Source organism: Galleria mellonella, unplaced genomic scaffold (assembly GCF_026898425.1).
Source record: "Galleria mellonella isolate WM207_F2 unplaced genomic scaffold, CSIRO_AGI_GalMel_v1 utg172, whole genome shotgun sequence".
Lineage (NCBI taxonomy): Eukaryota > Metazoa > Arthropoda > Insecta > Lepidoptera > Pyralidae > Galleria > Galleria mellonella.
Window position 1 is genome coordinate 242,423 of NW_026442015.1, and position 6,833 is coordinate 249,255.

Below are 6,833 nucleotides of genomic sequence, written 5' to 3' on the forward strand. Positions count from 1 at the left end.
AAAGTCACGGGCTACAGTTAGTAATGTTTTCGTAAAATATAGTAATTAAGAAATCAATAAAAGTCTTTATTAAAACTTTATTGAAAGACATAGCAAAGATATTGCTCCTAAAAAACAAACAAAACAGTGGAACAAAAAACGATCTAAAAAAAGGTTTAATAATTTAAGATTTTGTTTTTAACGAAAATCCGATTTTGATTGTAGAAAATCCAGTAATTTTACTTTAAAACTAAAGCACTAAACCAATTTTAGTGACATTTCTATGGAAAAAATATAAAAGTACATTCTTTCTGATAAAAATAATTTTCTGAATTGGTTTAGAAATAACGAAAATATGAGGCAACAAACATAAAAAAATACAACCAAATTGAGAACCTTCACCTTTTTAAGGTCAGTTGAAAATATATATATATATATATATATATATATATATATATATATATATATATATATATATATATATATATATATATATATATATATATATATATATATATATATATATATGATAAACAAGTGTACAATCGAATACAATATGCTAAAATAATATAAAGTAAACAGAGACAAATAATGATAAGCTAAGACCAAGGAAAAATTATAAACGCACCAAACTTATTACTTTAGAAAATAGCTATTACAACAACTGAAACAGAATGTTCCTAAAGTTCTAGACCGAGGAGGAGTAAATATCAGCTAATCTGTGAAGTTTAGACATTAAACGAGCAAAAAAGTACCACTTATCTACTGCTTAATCTTCGCAACAATAAATGTATTTTTTTTTACATGGGTTTCTTTTGTAATGTAGGTAAGTTTTTAGAGACTCCTTCGAGAACTGGAAATAACGGCAAAGAAATATATACTATAGTTCCATTAAATGCCAAAAGAAGTAGGTTCTCAAGTTGTAAAATCTAAAAAGAAAATTCTTCATTGATTCCGCGTTCAAAATTCAAATATTTATTATATTTAGTATAAAATTAATAAATATTTCCAGTATAATGCCTTTTTAAAATATTTCGTAGTTCATCGGTGTATATTCATTCAACTAAAGTCGCTTTTCATGGAGCAAAATATAGTTGTTAGTCAATTAAACTTAATTCAATTTTATATCTTTTGAATTACTACACTGTGTCATTTCTGTTGCACCGTTGTGCTTGCATTACCGAGCTCAATTACTTCCAAGAGTTAATGTATATCTTACTACATACAAGCGGATTTAACGTTTGACTTGTAACTGTGTTTAACTACGATATTAAACTAAGTTATTCCTATTTACTTTACTGAAAATATATCTCGTGTGACTGCAGACTTTAGAAGTTATAATTTTTCCGTCTCTCCCGGATATATTATAACAGCATTTATTAATTCAAAATTGTATTTAATAAAAAGTAATAAAATTTCCTTTCAACTAAAATCTAAGAAATTATTACGTACATACAGGTATGTTATATAACAGTCAGTATTTAAACGATCCAAACACGAATTTGAAAAATTTCATGGTCTAGGCTCCTGAGCTTTGAATTCAGGAATTATAACGCGTGACGAGTACTATGATCAAACACTGAATTCTATGATATGATATATATCTATGATGTATTCTATGTACAAATTCCCGTTTATGTCTATTTGACTGTTTATTTGCCATTAAACTGACGGCGAACTTGTTTACTAATTCAAATAATATAAAAACTGATTCATTTGGAATCTCGTGAAAATTACCAATAATTCGTCAAACTAAAAGATAAACTATATTTATTGAGTTTTAGTCTAAGAACAAGTCCGAAATCTTTGGTTTTAGTCGCTTAGTAATAAATCAATGTCTTAGTCAATCAAAATCTTAAAAAAAATTGTTTGACGATTTAAAGAAGGTTAGCAACTATTCCATTATCTAATATTCTTTTTAGTAAGTCCATATGTCTCTCTTGGAAGATTTACATTCACAAAATACCAAGTTAAGTTGAAAACCCGTCGCCAAACCACAAACTATCGTGCTGTGCTATCTAATATCTGTCACTACTACCTAAAATTAAGTAGTATTATTATTGTGATACTCGTACCTCAAAATAATAATTAACATGCAGGATGCATAAGACTATCGTTATAATGGGAATAGTTTGTAAGCTTGACACTATATTTGAATGGCATTTTTGACATAAAAAATTATAATGATTGATGAATGAATGTGATGAATGAATGTGTTGAATATTTGTATTGGCAGGTAAATGTAGTTAAACGTTAACAATTTGACACTAAACCCATTATAAACGAGGCAACAAAGCACAAAAAAAAGAATACAATTATAGTTCTGCGGTTTCGTTTATTTGTTAAATTATTTACTGTCATTTCAATGAAAAGTTAATATGTATTTAATTAATTGAAGCATTTGTTAATTTATATTGTAATCACAATACGCTTTTCTATTTTAATTTACGATAATACGTTTGCTACAGGAATCATATGAATGGAAATGAATTCTTTGAAGTAGACGTTTCACCGCCACATCAGAATAGTTGGAACTGTTCCCTGCTCGGAAATATTGAAAATTCAAAGAAAATGGAAATCAGTGGGAGCAAGGTATAGAGTACTGTGGGTAGAGTTTCCAATCTAAACTTCCATAATTTAGAGACGCTCCCTTGTGCAGCGTGTGGACGAACATTCTCATAGAGAACCCAATGGCTAGTACTACTGATAAGACTCGGTTGTTTGATACCACAATAGTCTATTATCATTTTTAAAATTTCACAAGAAAGGAAGGGAAGGTACTGTTTGTAAAGAAGACCCCTGCAGTCCTCCCCGGAAATCATTGTAATTAAATCAAGTTTTGTCACGATGAATCAACTGGTCTGATTACATCTTCAGAGCTATATGCTTCACTGATGCCCTGTCATTGTATATCGTTAGCACAGACTGATGACCATCATCGTACATTTAAAAAAATAAAATCCTGCAATCATTTTTATTTTAAATTTTAAAAAGGTATAATACAAATGTACTCACATGTCGTATTTTAATTTGCGTTTTAACCGAAATTTATTTGATGCTCCATAACGACTGAAAAAATAACTCTTAATATTATTAGAAAGCCATATAAAAATCTTTATGGAAGGGAATAAGTATTGTTTAATAGTATCAATATGTGTTCAAAGAATTACAAGTGTCAATAATAATATACTAAGGAAAAAAATACTATTAAATATAAAAATACACATAGAACTGTAATGCTTATTGAGATATTCAGAGACAAAAATGCTACTCATGGTTTACTGTGTGTGACAATTTTGAATCGAAAACGTATCTAAAGCATGACCTACGTAATAAAAAGGATTGTTAGTGTCGATGTGTAATACCTCCATTGCTAGCAGTATACTTTAACAGGTCGACATCCATGCGGTTCCCCTTAGAAACCACCATGATTAATTCTTTTATAATTCATCACGATGGGCTAATTTTGCTGATTTCATCCTCACTTATCATCCTTCACTGGTTCCCCACCAGCGTAAACCGATAGCGTAAGCGAGGATACCATTTCATTTTCATCGATCAAATAAAACAGTCGATCTACCCACATTTCACTGAACATAATATGAAACTAACAGTCAGTGGGCGAACCTACCACCATTTCTAGAATTCATTTGTTAACTTTATTTTTTATTATAAGAGACTTGGTACTTTAACACAAATTTTATGACTGTCCAGAATCTATAAAAGAAATATAGGTACCACCAGACACATCTATATTATGTACAATAAATATCATGTAAAAATAGTAAAAACATGAAATACAGTAGATGGCGACGTTGTTATTCATAGTCTATTACAAAAATTAAACTTTTAGTAATCTATAAGTCGAACTTATATAAATTTAGTGACATTTGAAGTCGTTTAATTAAAGTACACACTATTATAGAACAAAAAATTATGTCTTTATTAACACACATCTAAAAATTTTATCATGATGTTTCCATTTCTATCGCAATTTAATAAAATACAATCTAAAATTCCATTATCACTCTCACTCAACCATTTGACGGAAACTACGTCGTAGCACTCGTAGTTAGGTAAAATTATTGTAAAGTTCTCTGAACCATTTTGCTGATGGCTACGTCGTAGCATGCGTAAATGTAGGTAAGATCTTAGCAATGCCAAGTTTTACATATAAATTAAAATATATTATTATTATTATTTTTAAATATGTTTTTGCTATGTGTACTTATAAATGTCACGACCCTCATTCCCACCAATATATTTCTTATTTTTCGTTCTAATTATTTTTATAGATATTACAATAATGTCGTAATAAATGCCAAAAATACAACCTATTTTACGTCAAGTATTTCCATATAAATGGAAGCGAAGCATTAATTTATTTATTAAAATTCCTAAAACGAAAATATGTCTGAATAGATGTAAAATTAATACACACCTTAAATTTTTCTTATCTCCATATTTTTCGTTTATTGTGTCTTTTTTTTCTTTTTCTGGCTTATAACCCACTATATTGGGGTCACGAATTAATTCTTGGCCAAAATAAACTTCGGCGTGAGCTAATTTTATAATTTTTTTTATAACATGTTACTCAAATTAGATAATTCTGTGAAAAATCAACAATAAAATCTCATTGCAATGAAAAATTCAAATAACTTGCAAATTAAAAAAGAAACATTTGCTAACATAAGTATATTTTATCTGCGTTTATTATTGTTTTCTTGTAAATTAAAATATATATCAAAAATTAACAAAACCTTACTTATAAATATGAAAAACTTTAAAAGGGAATTTATGGTAAAGCAAGAAATGAATTTTAACATCTTTATATTTATGATTTAAAAAAAAAGTTTAAAATCATTTTTTTTGTCAAAATTTTATTTATAATTATTAAAATATAATTTTAATACTGAACTGTTTTGCACAATGTACTAAAACTTTTACATTATAATATGTAGTTGTAATGAACAACAATTGTTAAAATTAATAGAAAACAATATTAATATTTTTATTTTGCATAAAATACCTACGAATAAAACTCAATAAAAAAGATTATATCCTCTAGAAAAGAAAAACAGAAAATAATGCTAGAATTAAAGCTTCTAATTTGAAAAGCAAAAGATAACCTACAACCTACCTGTAGTATATTTACAGATAACAGTATATTTGCAGAAAAAAAATACAATAATGTAGGTATGTAAACCATAACAAAACAAAGTAAGTCTCAGCTCAATCTGAAAAATAACAGAAAGTTTTCAAACGATAAAGCCTCATGGTTGAGTAAAGAGCTACTGTAATCCACGAAAATGCATTTCGCGAGATGGAAAATAAAAACAAGTACTTACTCCTTTCTCGCGCGAACAGTCCTCAGATTACACAATAAAATCACATGGCACTATAGCATTGCACTGTGACCTCACTATGGTTAACACATTTTTTTTTAATTTATTTTTTATAATTTGTGTTGGTATACGTAGTCGGGAGCACAGGAATAAGACTCGTCGGGCATACGCGACCGCGGCGCCAAAACGACTGACCGTTCGGGATGACGGTGTTGCCGTTCACACATCGGATACTTCCAGGAAAAATTAAATTGATTTAAGGGTAACCAAATGCGAAAATTTTATATAAAACTAACAACAAAAAGGTCTTACTTATGTTTGTAATAACTATTATTTTATAATAATTGTCGACTTCTATCAACGTAAACAGTTCTCGACGTAATTTTTCCATCATCAAAAAATTACGAGAAAATTGTTTTGGTGAAAATGTACATTATATTTATTGTAAATAAAGTAAATAAAAATTTTGAGGAGGTACAAAATAACATATTATGAAAAGACAAATACAAATTCAAGTGGACAGGGTGTAAAGATAGAATACAACAATATAGTGTTCGTTCGAATTTACAATGGTTACTAGATCGAAATATAAGAATACTTTTGAACCCTTTAGACTTATCCATCACCTGATCAATTTAATGCAAGATTCACAAATGTTCAGAATAGATATTATTAAATACTGTAACAAAAACTGAAACGTGACCTATATCCTCATTCCCGGCACTTCCCGTTACGCTAGCAACCCGATCCCGAGAAAATGGCGGGAACTGGCGCCTGCGTGGACCCCCTACCCTTCCCCATCCCCCTTTGTCGACGAAAACTTACCGCCAATCGAAGTGACGAATTAGGTTTGCACGATGCATCTGCTACTACCCTATTAAAACAATTAACTGTCTCACATAGATAACTTACTTTTAATACGCCATAACTTTAATGGCGCCAATATTAGTTATTGCCATATCGAAATCCATTCAAATAAGCTAGATATTTGAACTTCTAAGTACTATTTAAACACATGTGGAATTATTATTAAATTTATTCTAAATTAATCGTTAAAAATGTATAAATATAGCTCCTTTAAATAATGCTCGTTTAGTCTCTTATTGTACGTCTTTGGTTCCAAATCATATATCATAATGTATATTGTATGTACAATAAAGTGTAAATAATTAACATTGTAGATACTTATGTAGATAAATACAGTTACTTTTTATTATTATTATATGTTTAATTTTAACTAGATATTATTGAGTTTTATCTTTAGCTGCACTGTTTTTACCCTTGAACATTCTATAGTTTTCTTTCAGCTATTAGGTTGACGGTAAAAGATCCCACTATTCGGTAAGTCCGCCATTGTATATTATTTGTATTATTTTTTACAATAGACGACTATACTCTAGTGTTGTTAGTGTTCATGGGTTGAAGTAATCACTTACCATTAGGTGAACTACACGCTCATTTCACAATATAATTTTCCACATAAAAAAATCTCTCGAGACATAATATATT

At 28.8% G+C, this 6,833-nt stretch overlaps 1 protein-coding gene across 1 annotated transcript in view; it reads right to left on the reverse strand.

Moving 5' to 3' along the window:
- LOC128200267 (alpha-2C adrenergic receptor-like) overlaps positions 1–5,499 on the reverse strand; it is a 198,293-nt gene extending 192,794 nt beyond the window's left edge. Inside the window, exon 1 of the mRNA XM_052893161.1 lies at positions 5,328–5,499. The gene's annotated coding sequence lies outside the window, so the exon portion shown is untranslated. The remainder of the gene's footprint in view (positions 1–5,327) is intronic.
- Positions 5,500–6,833: the final 1,334 nt, after the last annotated feature.